The sequence below is a fragment of the Notothenia coriiceps genome, unplaced genomic scaffold (genome assembly GCF_000735185.1).
Source record: "Notothenia coriiceps isolate Sejong01 unplaced genomic scaffold, NC01 NC01_scaffold00037519, whole genome shotgun sequence".
NCBI lineage: Eukaryota > Metazoa > Chordata > Actinopteri > Perciformes > Nototheniidae > Notothenia > Notothenia coriiceps.
Genome location: NW_011370220.1, coordinates 14,909 through 29,325, shown reverse-complemented (window position 1 = coordinate 29,325; position 14,417 = coordinate 14,909).

The following is a 14,417-nucleotide window of genomic DNA, read 5'->3' as shown; positions in this document are numbered from 1 at the left end:
CTCTCCTATTTGCAATATTACAATTATGTTTACATCCATCATTCACAAAAATCAAATAATATGATAATACAACAGGGATTATCATATTAATTAAAAGTATTTAACTTTTCATAATGAAGTTTAAATACTGGCTAAAGCAGTCAGCAGTCTATTTATTTGCATTAGAGCAGTGGTCGCCAACCAGTCGATCGCGATCGACTTGTGGTGCGGGTAGATCGCGGACCGTAAAAAAAAAAGTAACAAAAGAAAGAAAAATAAAATTTAAATAATAATGTTCGAAAAATACGTTTTTAGATGTAAACCTATCATCCACCACCCCATTAGCAGGTGCCACTTGATTGACGTATATTTGAGACACCTCAATAATATAATACATTAACCGTGCTTTACGTGAACCTCATCATGACACAAGAGACAACGGCAGCACTGTAATTTCCCGTGTTCACTGAACGCAACAGAGGCAACACACCAGACCAATCAGAGAGTTGCATGGAAATACACGTGTGCTTGTGTCATTCAAGCTCGGCTCTGTGTGTTTGTGGTGATAGCACATTTAGTGTGATAGAGAGGGAGTGAGGGAGAGAGAGGGACCGGTGCTAGCGGGGACCGTGATGTTAGCTGCACTAACTAACTAACGGACATAAGGAGCTGTTTCCACAACAAGCTGGAGGAGAGTCCTCTCCTGTCAGACTGAGGGGCTCAGGTGAGCTAAAGGACTTTCTGAGTGTTTAGAACGGTTTTGTCACAAATTATTCAAAAGATTATTTCCGTGGCACACCTTCATATGATCATTATAGTTATACAAACAATAAGAGAATAAATGAAAAACAGGTATGAAATAGCCTACTATACAATATGTCAGTAAAACAAGAATACAGTTTAAAGGGGAGTGATTTGTAAAATATCCATAAAGAAAAAGAAAATCTGTTTACAGTTCTGTTTCATATGGGTGCTGAGAGAGGTATCCATAGATCTCTTCATGTTGCTCTCAAAGTGCACCAGATTGATGCTTTCAACTTAAATATTTGAAAAAAATCTTCCCGGGGGAGCATCCCCCCGGACCCCCCTACCGAGGAGGTGAGGACCCCCCTAGAGGAGGTGAGGTCCGCTCCCCAATAGCACTTTACCCCTGCCTATATGCCGTGAGCTGATTATGGAGCCTTCATTGTAAGAGTAATTCAGATGCAATTAGCCTATATAAAAGGCCTCAAATTGGAAGCATTGTCTGGGCCGTCTTTTTCACTCAATTCTGCAATAGGTAGATCTCGCCTTTCACCTAGGCCGAGGTCGGTGATCTTGGGCTTAAAAAGGTTGGTGACTACTGCATTAGAGGGATAGTAAAATCATTAGTCTGCTTAGCCTATAAATGCCATGGAGTGGCCATAAGTGTCCTCAAACTGTCATTTAGAAAATGTCCCCCAAAGGCAACCTATTTGTCTTGTGTTAAATCACATTTTGTCCAAGAAAAACCTTGGTTTCTCCACTTAGTATTAATCATTAAGGAATCACAAAGTAATACATATTTTTGCCACATATTTTTGGATTAGAAGAAAAAAAAAACTAAAATCACTTGCTCAATCTCCGGTCTTACCTGAAGTCTTAAATCATCATTCATCCTGATCTGGTAAAACAAACGTCTTGTGTTCTGCTCAAGAACGACCATACCTTACAAATATGAAGAGTTGTGGTTTCTGTGCACTGTTATACTACTGGTATGGATTAGGTCCAGTAAACCCCCTGCAAGGCCACTGGGATAAAAAAAAATCATACAATACAATTTATGTCATGATGAAGCTGCTGATGAGACCTGAATCTTCTTAATACGAGTGCTTTTTTAAGCAGTTCACAGGAAGACAACCTTCATCAGAACACTACATTTTGTTCTATAAAAATCCTTATTGAGACGTTTAATGTTAATGTCCCAGTAATTGTGTGACTGACATGTGCTGTAGATCTGGAAGAGGGATACAATATATCAAAGAATCACTGTGCTGAAGTTTATCTGCAGAGTGATAGTCACACCTATTTTCAATGACCCTTGACTCAACACAATATGCTGTATTGATATTTGTTTCTATTGCTAGGGCCTTTACTTACACATTGATAAAATCAAATATCAGGTTTAACATAATCATTTTAGATGACCTCCACTTATCTTTCACAGAGGACATAATAGTGAAATCTATAAAATGCACTTTCCAGCGTCATTCAAACCTTTATCTATCAACAATGCAGCTGATAAATAGTTAAGGATAATTTGATGCTAATGTTATACATTCATAGATGATTGGCTCATTTAAGACAAAGAAACATTAGACTTACTTTGAGGGTCTTCAAAGAGAGAACAGGCAGCAACGTGTCTTTTAGAAATAACCACTGTGCCACCTAGTGGCCAACAGATAACCTCCTGGGAGCTGTTATTCCTCTAAATCACTATTCATTCTGATCTGGTTCCATGAGACTCCACATGAGATTCAATACAAAGCTCAAGGGTAAAACAAACTTCAATGAGAAAAATATGTCTGTCAAATAAAGACAATAATCTCTTATTTGAAATGTATCACAATAATAATTTGAGAAATGTTGGATTTGATCAGTGCTGGGCTCTTAAATGTAAACTGTCAAATTGTGTTATACATTTTAAGTAACTTCCCATTCTGAAAGGCTTCTGACTTCTGCGTGAACATCAAGATGATCACTTGGCTGGGCATGACTTAAAATGAATCAACCTAGGAAAAGTTGTGAAATGGATACAAAAAATAAAATAATAACAATTCGTGAAGAAGCATATCACAACTACACAGATTATTGCAGGACATTTTTTCAGCATCAGTTTCCAGAAAAAAGTATTTTCTTTTTTATTATGATCAACTGAAATAAAATACTTATTTTTCATCTAAGCTCTTTCCGGTAATGTAAATTAAAATACAAATTATTAATATAGTAAAATACCATTGAGTGTCCCTTTTTCAGGAATCGTAGTCATTTCCAGATACATTCAACAGGTAAGATAGATAAGTTTAATTTCAGACTTTTTGTTAATAGTATAGGGGAAAAACTTTAATTGTATACAATATAAGTATACACAAAACATGTGTCATACCTTATAAAGAAGCATTATCAACATACAGTGGTCACACATGTAAGAAACAGTGAGTGGACATCGACAACGTACTTAATCCGTGAAATCAGACTGGGCACATTCAAATGCAGTGCAGAGGAAAATGCTTAAGTAAAAAAATGATTGAACTAAGACAGACGAATAAGGTAACATGCACACTCAAAGGCTACATAAAAGTATCCATTATGTATATATGAATATTAATCCTATTGTTCAATTGTACTTTATTGTTTAATCATCAGCACTTTGGGCTGCTTTGTGCATGAAAGGTTTATTATTATTATTATTATATTATTATTTGAATCGATTAGATGTATTTTATTAATATCTGAAAGGAAATTGTTGATATGTAACAACATTTAAAATGGTTTTTGGCTTCTCTGATCATCTATCTTCATCATTTAAGGATGAGACATAGTCCGGACACTCTTCTACAAAATGTAAATCCATGCATGAAAAAAAAATCACAGGCAGAGAAAAGGTGAAATAAGGTAAAATAATCTTGGTAAAATCATGGTGGAAAAACAAACGTGTTTTAAGGCATGTTTAGATGTATTCTGACAGTGTTTAGAGACAGAGATGCAGACAGCCTCTCCCTGTAGTGTTTGGTATTTCAGTGTGTGTGTGCAGCACAGTGTTGAAAATATTCTTGCTTGGTCTGAAGACATTACCACAGACCCTCACAGTCTGCCTGATAGTCTGTTCTCACGTTCTGATTTAAACCAGTTTACCAATTCCATTATGCTAAGCCTGAACACTGGTTGGGAAATGATGAACGATTATGTGAACACATAATCTCCCTGCTGCACCATCATTGCAATATGACAGCCACATTTCATTCATCCTATCCAATTTCTTCCTTATTTAAGGAAAGAAAATTACTGGTCCCAGTAATCAGATATGTGGCGAGGCTGTGTGCAAGAGTTAAGCCCACTCCCATTAGGCTTTCTGCCTTGCTCCTGCTGTAGTCAAATGCATTCACACACAGGAAGACAGATACACATGTTCCACATGTCTGACCCTCCTCAGTTCTCACATCCCCTTTCACCCGTTTCAAGGACTATTATTTGGCCTTGATATATTCTCTACAACATCATCCGTTAGCGATGCCAGTTTGAAACACAGTGTCTCTTAAGTGGTTTAGAGAGCTGCAGACAGGCAGCTCCCACACACACACACACACTTCAAACTCTCTCCTCTTTTCTCTCTCTCTTCTGTAAAAAAGAAACCACAAATGTTCTTTTTCAAAATAAAAACATATTTCCTTTTGGGACTTGGCTAAATTAAATGAAAATGCAATTTGGTATTGTTGGCTGTGATTATCCTCAAACAAAAAAAAACACATCTAATGTAATAAGGAGACATTATTTGGCATCAATATTCCTTCTTGTTCTCTGTTAAATCACCAGCGAGCTGTTACATTAAACACCATGTAATTTATTGCTAATACACTCTAGATATCATAGGCTCTTAGACAAACAGAGAGGTGTTTTGAGCCTATGGTTGTTAGCTTCTCCTCCACACATGTCCAATTTCTCTCTCCAATTGGGAATGCATTATAGGTGTAATTGAAAATTAGTAGTACATCTTTTCAGTTTTTTTTTTTCAGGGGGGTAATTTATCAGGCTTCATTGTTCCTATGTGACACCTCCAGGGCCTGCTCCTAACAAGGAGCCTGGAGCACCGAGAGGCTTTCTGCTCGCCCCGGCCCCGCAGCGCTTTCTCTGCTTTGTCACTAATTGTGGCCTCCTCTCCACTGAATTGTGATTCGGGTAAAAGAGCTTGTTGGCTCGATGCAATGAAGCTGCCGGTGACGCTCTCACCATTATCAAAGATACTCTTGATCTTTTCAAAAGCAGGAAATAGATTTTTTTTCCCAAGCCCCTGTTCAATCACACAGAGGGTTGAAGGGGAGGGGAGGAAAAAGTAATTTGCAATGCGTCCATTAGTTCTTCATTAAAGCAAGATTAAATTGCACCTCAAATCGCATCTGCCTTTTTCTAGAGTAAAGGGTGACAGTTTTAGGGCCAAAACTAATTACTAGTGCCAATGAATGAGAGAGGAAAACAGGGCTGTTTTTACATGAGATAGTGTGGCCTGTCATTATATTCAGACTAATTCCACTCTGCCTGCTCTCTTAATGAGACCAGAACGTCCTCACATCTCTCTCTCTCTCTCTCTGTAACTGTATCTGCACTCGCTCCAAATGTATAATTTTGATAGCACTTGGAGTTTGCATTAATTAATTTTTCCCCGAGACCTGCTACAAGTGCCAAATCTGTGATGTTCTGAATTATCATTTAGAGAGGAAGAGACGACAGACAGGCTGGCAGACAGACAGAGACAGACGGATGCTGAAGCAGTAACAGAGGAGAATAAAATGAAGATAAACTGAAAATATTAACTTTAGTTCTTCTTCTTCTTTGTCTATTGGTTGTGCGATGTTCCTTCACTTGAACATGGTGAGTGAATGGTTTATTGTCTTTCATAAAAATGCAAACTTTGTGGCAGATACAGAAAAAAGGCAATCATGTGCAGTCACAATCATTATTTTGCATGGATAGGATTAACTTTAGTGTAAAGTCAATCTCCAGTTTACTCCCTTCTCTACACCACTTAATGCTGAATTCGGTTTAAATTACCTGTTTTCAATTTCTGCTGTGCCAGGATTTGTGTATCAACAGAATCTATTAAGCAATATTCTCCCAAATGTGTAAAATTGCTTATTTTATTGGTTTCAAAATATGGCTATATCAAGAAATGTTATTGTTGCTTTCTTATTATAGAAAAGGTGACATAAAGCTCTCATTACAATTATAAGCATAATGCAGTTCAAATGCTCAAAGGAAAACCAATGCAGAGCTACAGTGGCCACATGGGACTTTTGGGTTATGCAAGGTAAGGTTCAAGTTTTTCCCTGCGTCTGGCAGTGAGATTTACTACTCAAACACGCATGCAAATGACAAACAAATATTCTCTGGTTGTCCGTATTTGTCCACATTGTCAAATTGTTTAGACTTTAATCCTTCATCTGAACACACAGTTTCTTATACCTGAATCATCCACTCAAGAAACTTTTCTAACCCGCTTATTTGGGATTTTCCACCATACTTCCAACTGCTGCTCCCTCGCTCTTTCTCACCCCTTTAGCACTGGATGTTTGTTGTAAGACACATTCCTTCCAGAGTACAAGACACCAGAAGCCATCATTTTTAGTATACTGCAAAATAAAGACAGCTTTCTCTTATTAAGGATGGCTTGGTTAGCATTGTGCAAACTGGTTTGGAAAAGGCTGACATCAATAATGTTTTTTTTAAGACCACAAAATCAGCTTCATGGACACTTTTTCATTTATATAAAATCCATTCTCTGCTTTTTTTTGTCAGTATAAAGATCAGTAACCATGCCATGTATTACAAATGACATGTATTACATTACAAATCTCTATTTCAAATGTTATCACATCTCAATACAAATAGATATTTCTGTCCACCTCCAGTCTGCTGCTTTTTGCCCGTATGCTGCTGAGGAGCAAACTACCTTTGCACTTTTCATTTGCAAAACACCCTGTTTTCCTGAAATGATGGTGATAATCTGTATGTACAGTAATGTGTACGGCCCCGCGCCCCGGCTCCTTTCTTCCTCTCCCTTCTCCCAGATCGACAGACGCTCTTCTCCTGTGCTCGAGGTGGAGGGTGGTTAGATTAGAGCTAAGAGCTGAGAGCCGCAGTCTCACAAACAGGATTTATCATGTTGTCTCACAGTGGCAGCCCTTCCTGGGATCACATGGTGCTGATGAGCCCTGGGGCATAACATGCTTATGTCAGATACACTGCGATTTACAGAGACAGGAGAAGTGCAGAGTACACCAACTTAACATGTGTGCGTTTGTTAACAGTGCACAAAGTTGAGATGTTGGCATCTTTAAATGAGTCAACAATGTTGCCAGGCTTTACCTCTGCGCTGTGTATAAATCTCTTAATGCACATTACAGGCTTTTCAGAGTTGCCAGCTGATTAGCCCTCTCAAGACGATTTTTGCCATCCTTAAAATATTTTCTTTTTTTACATGCAGTGCATTTTTCTCCTCGCAAAGGTACAAAACCTCCTTTCCTTGCAAAAAATATATATGCACTAGCACTAATTTTTTAAGCAGAGGAATCACCCCACTGGTTTCTGCTGAAGTGAGATTTGGCTGCAGAGACCGCGCTGGTTCCAGAAATTCAAACCTCATACCATTCCAGGCTGGGCTTATCCTAAGCTTGTTAGTATGTGTGATGCCGGGACCGATAGGGACCTCTACATTACCATAACGCTGCTGAATTAACTATGATCTTCCTCTGCACCGGGAGAAAAACTGGCCCACAGAAGTTTTGCAATATGCTGTGCAGGATATTATGATAACATGCTATAATAAATGTTTATAATCTACTTAGTGGAGGAGCAGGGTTCAAATATGTTTCTATATTAGGCTTATTAATGCTCCCGCAGATTTTCTATTCCGCAGTCGCAGTGGGCGAGTGAAATATGCACACTTAACCAGAAATGGGAAAATAAAAGGTCTCAAAGTGATGATTAATTAAAGTAGAGATTGGGCAGTGATACATCACCCAACAATAAGAAGTGCGGCTGAGGACGCATCCTCTGTAGTGTCTCTGAACATTTTGGTGGCTTTATACTCTACATATTTTATATATGAGTTTTTATTTAAGCTTGTATTAAGAGGCAATGTTTCTTATATTTTTTACTGTTCTGAGGTCAAAAGTAAGTAATAATGAATGGACTTTCTTTCATTTTCGCACGTGATTTTAGAATATAGACCTATAAACTGAAACATGTTCACATAAATTAAGAAAAACCCAAAGGAGACAAAAGTGTCATGACCTTTCACAGCAGAAAGAAATCTTCTACCTGTCCTTTGTTACAATTTATTCGAATTTCCTCAAAATTTGAGTATGATATTTTCTTATTTTGGAAAGTAAGGGATTTCCACAAGAATACAAAATTAAGTTGTGTGAATTTTGAACGATGTCCTGCCACACAGCACGAAGTTAACCTATTGGTTGGTCAATCAGGTTGAAAGGAATAGTTTGACATTTTGGTAGTTGGATGCGAAGATTGACACCAGTTTCAAGACACCAAGCTCACTATGTACCATGTTATATCTCTTTTTTGAATACAAAGAAATGTAAAAAGAAAATGAACCCTCACGATTCAACGTTATTGCCAGATATTACAACGGCACTTATTACATTATTGTTTGCACAAGGGCTTTGCGCTGAACAATTTCTTTGTTGTGCTAACCGGTGCGATCTGGAGATGCTGCAGATTTCTTTCAAATCCCGGCTAGCTGTTTTCCTGCTCCAAGTCTTTATGCTAAGCTAACCGGCTGAAGCTCCATATTTATGAGAGCTGTATCAATCTAACTCTCAGCAAAAAAAAAGCTGTATTTCACACATATCAAAATATAGGATTGTAAATGTAACATAGCATTGTTCATTTTAAATATAAAACACGTTACATTCTTACTTTACTTCAAAGTCACTGTTCTGTTGTGAGTGTATATATACATTTTGAATCAATCATTGCTACTCCTCCTCTGACCTGCCCTGTTAATCTGACTGCTGTGTGACTGTTTCTGTAGAAATACCATGAGGCCTGTACACATTGAGGACGCATTAGACGACACACTCCTAAAGTATCCTTATTATACTGCTCGTCTTATTTTGATAAACAGTAATTTGGTGTCATGGAGGACAGTACAGAGTGAATGGGACTTGTCTGTCTATCTGCCTTTCTGCCATTCAGACCATTTGTCTGTTGGGTTAAGACTCCCCTCTCTCTCGCTCTCTTTCTCTGTGTTGACACATATACATATCACACACCAGGATTAGCATGACGGTGACTGTAACAAACCTCTCTTTTGAAAAAAAGAAAAAGAAAGAAAGATGGGAAAAAAGCACCCTATTCTATAGTGGAGGTGCCCAGCCAGAAAATAGCATACTTAGACAACAATGGCGTGGTAAGTACCTTAGCAAGGATCAGCGCTGGCAGAGTGAAACACATTACAAAACAATGGCTGACTGCCTGCCTGCTTGGATGGCTGTCAGGAGCCGAGGGGCTGCCATGAGCTGCCATGCTGTTATTTGTCAGGGGAGAGAAAAGGAGACAGAGACACACATCATCATCTCGCTTCTCATCGCCCGTAAAGGAGAGTCTAATCCCGCCTGCAGACGGATCTCCCATGATCCCCCTCTGCAAAGTGTGGCGTGTGATGTTGTTCCACTACATGACAACAACATGGATGTGGATGCAGGAATGACAGTGAGGGATATCAAAGTGTCAGTGGGGTTTGATCATCGCATTGAAAGTGTTTGCAGATATAGGAATGGATTGAAGAATAATAATCATGAAATGGATTTCAGAGGCTAATAAATCAGTTATTTTGCATAAGATATATATATATATATATATGTTTTTTTTATATTACTGTTAAATGGATAATTTTGAAAATTTAAAAAAAAGTCCACCATGGACTTAATGTGAGGACAATGTTTACTGTTTGCTGACATTTTATAGACCAAACAATCAGTCGCATTATTCACAAATGCTGCAGTCCACAGTATAGTTTAAGAGCAATATTTATATATTCACAAAATACAGCAGAAATACAACTAACAATACATTTAATGGGTTTTTAAGACAGCACTGGATAAAATGGAAACAGCTCTGTACTTTAAAAGAAAAAAGGATTAACAATCCATAGCAAATTAAAAAGCACAATCCTAATTTTAAAAAAAATGACAAATAATCCTGCTGTTGAATTATGCTAAAATAACACGAAGAATATCCAGCAATTATTAACCTCCATATCATAAATTACACATTTACATTCCAATATTTTGATAGGATCTAAATCAGGAAGTCAAATATATTCCAGTCTTATTATTGGGCCAATAATGAGCAGAGATTGTTTAATGCCAGTTAAAAGAGGAAAGGGACTTCTGTAAGTAGAGGGGGGGAGAGGGGCGTTACTAATGATATAAGAGCGAACATTGGAGCATCTCCTGGAAATCTGGCAGAAATCCTAATGTCGCTCCTGTCCCCCTTTTAATGCAAACCAAATGAGCCTGCACTGTAATAAGAAGCTTCCCAGAATTAGTTTCCGTTTGCAGAAAATTGCGAGAAACCCCTCCCACCCCCCACCCCTGGTACTTTTATCTTTGAATTTCACTCCAGCATAAGCAAAAAAAAAGCCAGACCCTCCTCCGACATTATTTGGATGACGTTCCATCAGTAGCAGCAGCAAGAAATAACATTGTGCAAATTCTATGCATGTTAATGATAAATAGGAATCCACCTGCTCACAGATAAAATGAGTTTAATTTCCCCCCCACCCACGCCCATGTGCCTGCCTGGCCTTTTAGAAATTACTTATGCACAGCTATTATTAAAATAGGGCCAGAGCAAATGAGAAAGAAGCGCTATCTCTGGAGAGAGTGGCTGGGTTTAGACTGCTGCTGCTGCCAGGACTCTGTGCTTCACACAGTCAGCGTTTCTTCCTCAAACACACACACACACACACACACACACACACACACACACACACACACACACACACACACACACACACAGGCTTTTGCACACACACATCACCTCCTCTCAGCTCTTGTGGCAGCTCTGACCCTGTGTTTACTAAATTAACCCAAATCCTTTTTTTGGACTTGGGGATTTTTGAAGTGTAATGGAATTTGCAAGCTTTGTGAGAACATCTATTTGTATGTGTGTCTATCTCGCGTGTATGCTAATATGCACTTGTGTGTGCTCCAGCGTACATTTGTATACTTGAGCGCGCGTGCTTGTTTTGTATCTGAGTGTAATTTTGTTGTTGGAGGGAAATTTCCTTTGGGTGTACAATGTGCTAGTCCCTGCATCTTCAGAGACGCTGAGGATGTAGCAATTGAATGCTGAAGGCTTGGAAAAACATTATAAATGTCATGAGTGGTGACAGGAATATTTATCTGATCATGGACAGAAAGGTAGGGGGAAAACTAAATTGGAAAAAGAGGGGGGAGAATACGTCAGGTGTAAAAAGGGTTAAAAAAAGAGGTCAGGGCAGGAGGGTTTTTGTACAGAGGGTACTGTACTTCTCTGCCACCTCTGCTCCATTAGCAAATCAACAGATTCCTCTCATCTCTCACTTTGGCCTTGAACACTTCCAGAACATTCATCCTTTTTATCCACGCACGCTGAAGGATGTTCTGATGGCTGGCTGCACAGCCTCTCTCTCTCTAACCTGAACTCCTGCCTCTTCACCGCTCTCGTTCAACAATAACAACAACATCCAAGCTGGAACTCATTAGGACGGAAAAGGAGAAATCCAAATTGGAACTGAATTGAATACTAGAAGGTGACATCCCCACATTGTGTTAGATTAAAAAGCTACCAGGAGAGACAGAAGAGATTGTTCACCTGCTGACAATAGGGCTGTCAAAACTGTATGGCAGAAACAATGTTGTGCGGTATATACACAGAAACCGAATGCCTCTATAAGAGAGAAATCAAAGAAACATTATGCCATTAGGCTGTGAGGATACACAGAACAATGATGTGTGGACTTGTTTGCATTTTGTCTCGGGGCTTCCTGCTGTGTGTGTTCTTTCTAATGACTGTATGCTCGCTGGGAGGAAAGCGGCCCCTGGGGGATGTTAAGACTGTAATACGTGAGGTTCACTCTGCACTTCACTCTCAGGGCAGCAATTATGTCAAAACAGTGTTTAGAGTTGTAATAGTGAAGAATATTCCTCTCTTGTGCGTGACAGGTTTTCTTTATGCCCGAGTGCTGAGGTTGAAATTACTATTGCGCTTTGTAATGATGTCACTAAATAATGTTTCTAAATGATATACTACAATATATAAAGACTATGGTTGTTATTTTTAAAGGGTGTGAAGACTAAATAAAATCCTGGAAACGTGTAATTGTGTTGACACACTTCACAGTATGACAGCTTCAGTAGTTTAAGTAGGAATCATCTGTGTGCGATATATATTTTGTATGTAAACTGGTACTTTGGGGTCATTATATAACTCTGTAGAAGTGATTTAATGCATCAGATTAGTTTATTTTAGATTACTGAACCATATAAAACAGATTTAGGGTGATCCAAAACTGCGGACGATGAAGTGAAAACATGAATAGGCACATTGTTGGCTGTCATAGGATTTTCGAAATACTAAGTTTAAAGGCCACAAGTGAGACCCCTACACTCCCCGATCAGGCAGAAAAAGGCTGAAATGTTCTATTTCAATATTTTGGCTATTCATTTAAAACATCATTCTGGAAGTTGTCTTGTTTCTCTAGAGAAGATATTCAAAAATGCTATTTCAAAACCTTCCCCTCAATGTCAGGAACACCATTTTAGTAGAGAAATGGCCATGTTTCATTTATGTCTTTGACCTCAGAAATAAGACTTGTGTGTAAAACAGCTCCACAGATTGTTTAAAAACCCACATTTCCTTAAGAAAATACAAAAGACCATAGTCTTCTTAATGGTAGCTGAGGCCATGTAAACATATTCATTTTCCTGGACACCTCGCATAGCTCATAAAGACATGAGTGCTCAACAGTGTTACAATTCAGAACAAAGCCAAGAACATGTCAAAGTATAAGAATATTCAGATCTACTTTACTTATTTTACTAAGAAAGTACGAGGAAACAGGCACGAATATGAATTTATCATGTAGATATACACTATTTGATATTTGAAAATCAGACTTTTGAGTTTAAATTCTTAAGATAAAAATTCTGCAGAAATGATTAACTGCTACTGATGGTCTTATTTCTGTTACTAGTGTTTCACCTGTTTTAATATTTATGGTAAAGCATTTTGGTTACACCGTCTTAAAAAACCCTTCATAGGAAGCCCTGGGCTTCAACAAATGTTTTATTACAGGGCCCTTATACAAGACAAGTAGTTAATACAGGTGAGTTTATAGATTGATATTGTACCTTGCAATTTATCAAACAAACAATTTGACACATACTGTATCGGCATGTCTATAGGGCGACCCTGAGGATAAGGGTTTTTGAAGATCTTTGAAAAACATACAGATAGTCCTGTTGATTCCTTGAGATACTATTATGACATTCGCACAGTCCTTGAAGCTGTTTTTGCTGTCAAATGAGTTCCTCAGCAGAATATAAATCCCATTTGAGTCTAGCTTTTTACTCTTGGAAGAATGTTTTTCTCTGACATACAGTATGGTGTATTTCATTTGGTTGTTTTAATCCTCATAATCTGTGACACAAGTATTTCTCTGCTTCCCCATCCTCATCCCCAACCTGTTACAAGAGCCATCAGTGAAAAAATGAGCACACTATAAACACACTTAAACCAAAACTCGCTAGCTGAGAAAAATCAAGACTACAAACACATTTTACAGAAACGATATGGTCTGAAATGAGTGCCATTTTGTTATTAATATGCTTTTTGTTTTCAGGGCCTCTCAACCTCAGTGGTAATCAACCTACAAGTCAAACTCCATGGAATACTACTGTGATAAAGTATGTTAACAGGTGCTTTTTTCTTTATTCGCTAATGCCCAAACCCCCTTAAGCCCACTTCTGGATGACTAGAGAAGTTTGAGTCTGTGTGCAGTATTGTGACAGTGCTGAGACTCGGGCCAGTGACAGTGACAGGGTTACAGTGTGAGTGAATGGCAGCAGGCGACCGTACATCTTTAAATTCCTCATTATCCGCTAACACACAGACACCACGTCTGCTCCTATTCCATTACTTACTCCTCCGTATTGTTATGCTCCGAGAATTCAATGTAGTACCTTTTATTGTAGAAAATGAAAAATGTCATTTCCCCCCCTTCTCTCTCTCTCTCCCCCTTTCTCCTAACACTAATTTAAAATGTCTCATCTCCTTCTGCGTGTTCAACAGTCTGATTGCCTCAGTGCTGAAGAAAGAGGCCTAAAGGAGGAATCCCCTCTCTTTGTGAAAGGGAGTCCAGGTGGGAGCAGAGGAGGAGAATGGAGCGGGATGATTCATGCAGGCGTGAATCTGCAGCTTCATCAGAGTCGGTCAAGCAGGACAGCTGCTGCCGCTGACCCCCCCGGACTACAGTGGAGAGACCCTCACCTCCAAGGACTAAAGTTATCCTTATTATTTTCCTCTCCAGCACACCGCTCCCCCCTCCCTCTGCTCCTCTTTCTTTTCTTTCTCTACCACTTTTTCCACTCTCAGCTTATTGCAACAGAGCAGGGTCAGGACTTAACCCCCCCCCCCCC